Source organism: Egretta garzetta, unplaced genomic scaffold, assembly GCF_000687185.1.
Source record: "Egretta garzetta isolate BGI_Z169 unplaced genomic scaffold, ASM68718v1 scaffold991, whole genome shotgun sequence".
In the NCBI taxonomy this organism is placed as follows: Eukaryota; Metazoa; Chordata; class Aves; order Pelecaniformes; family Ardeidae; genus Egretta; species Egretta garzetta.
The window spans coordinates 3545-5162 of NW_009258558.1; the positions used below are offsets into that span (position 1 = coordinate 3545).

At 59.5% G+C, this 1618-nt stretch overlaps 1 protein-coding gene across 1 annotated transcript in view; it reads left to right on the forward strand.

Annotated features, from left to right (window-relative positions):
• Positions 1 to 1618, forward strand: part of LOC104134407 (probable E3 ubiquitin-protein ligase MID2) — a gene marked incomplete at its 5' end in the record, with an annotated part of 56963 nt that overhangs the window by 1367 nt on the left and 53978 nt on the right. The gene's annotated exons all lie outside the window — the stretch shown is intronic.

Sequence of the window (1618 nt, forward strand, 5' to 3'; positions counted from 1 at the left end):
CCCCCCCCCGGAGCCCTGTATCCAGCTTGGGGGTCCCCAGCACAAGAAGGAGGACATGGACCTGTTGGAGCGGGTCCAGAGGAGGCCCTGGAAATGGTCCGAGGGCTGGAGCCCCTCTGCCAGGAAGAAAGGCTGGGAGAGTTGGGGGTGTTCAGCCTGGAGAAGGGAAGGCTCCGGGGAGCCCTTATTGCTGCACCTCAATATATAAAGAGAGCTCCTAAGGAAGATGGAGAGAGACTTTATACCAAGGCCTGTGGGGGCAGGACAAGGGACAACTGCTTTAAACTGAGAGAGGGCAGGTTTAGGTTAGATATGAAGAAGAAATGTTTTATGGCGAGGATGGTGAGACACTGGAGCGGGATGGCCAGAGAAGCTGTGGATGCCCCATCCCAAGGTGAGGTTGGACGGGGCTTTGAGCAAGCCCACCTAGTGAAAGACATCCCTGCCCACAGCAGGGGGGCTGGACTAGATGGGCGTCAGAGGTCCCCCCCAACCCAAACCATTCTGTGAGGTGGCGATGGAGCTCCCCTCACTCCCTGAACTCCTCCCCTGTCCTTCGCCCTCCCATGGGACCTCGGCGCCCGGCTCTTTGCAGACGGCGTCCCCGGCGGGGGCGGCCTGGGCGACCCTCGCTGTCTCCCAAGGAACCATGCCAAGGGGAGGCCCCTGTCTTGCCGAGGCAGTGGCCGGAGGCTGGCCAGGATTTGGCGGCTTCTGAAGACCCCCTCTGTGGTCCCGTTGCCCGGGGTCTCCCTTCCCCCCCCCGCCTCCTGCTGAGACCAGCGCTCCCGCCAGCGGGCAGCTCCATGGTGGGGAGCCTCTTCCCTACGGCAGCCTGTGTTTTCCAGCCTAACTTTCCCCGAGCTGAAGCGGCAGACGTGGGCAATCGTTCCCCAGCCCCCTTCGCCCGTAGCTCACGCTGATCCGAGCTGAGTTGCCGTTCCGCTGCTCTTCGGGTGCGAGAGCGCAAGCTTCCCGGGGATCCCTCCGGAGAACTCGGAGGCTTAATTTTTATGCAATGGCTGTGGTGAATGTCGTGTGAGCCCGTACGGATGGTGTTTGACCTATATAAAGTTAGAAATCCTGCTCTGTCCCCCGTGCATTCCGCATGACTCTGCAAAATGCTCAAAATGCTTTCAATTCCTTTTTTTTTTGTTTTTTAATAATAACCCCCCTGAGCTGGTTCCATTTGAGGTCCCTCTGGTGAGGCCCCGGCTGTGGCAGCAGCCACGTTCCCCTTCCAGCCCTCGTGTTCCCAGCCGCCCCTTCGTGTCCTTTGCTCCCTTAATGTTCTGGGCTCGTTCTGACCCCAAAGTGCTTTTCCTGGCTTTTCCCGGCCCTTTGCCGTGTTACTGCTTTGAACACGATGGATCCGCCCGCTCTCCTGTTCCCGAGGGCAGAATTGGCGCTGCTGGCTCCGTAGCAGAAGTACAGAGCACTTTTCTTAGCATTCTTTTTTGAACGCGCAGGCCAGATTTTATTTTTCTTCCGTTTCCAAGCCCCCCGGTGCCCAGAAGGCGATCCTTCTAGACGTGCCGTTTCCCGGGCTGGTTTCCCACCTGCCCTTCTCCGGAATCTCCCGCAGCCGGTGCGGCTGGAACGCCAGTGCGGCAGGCAG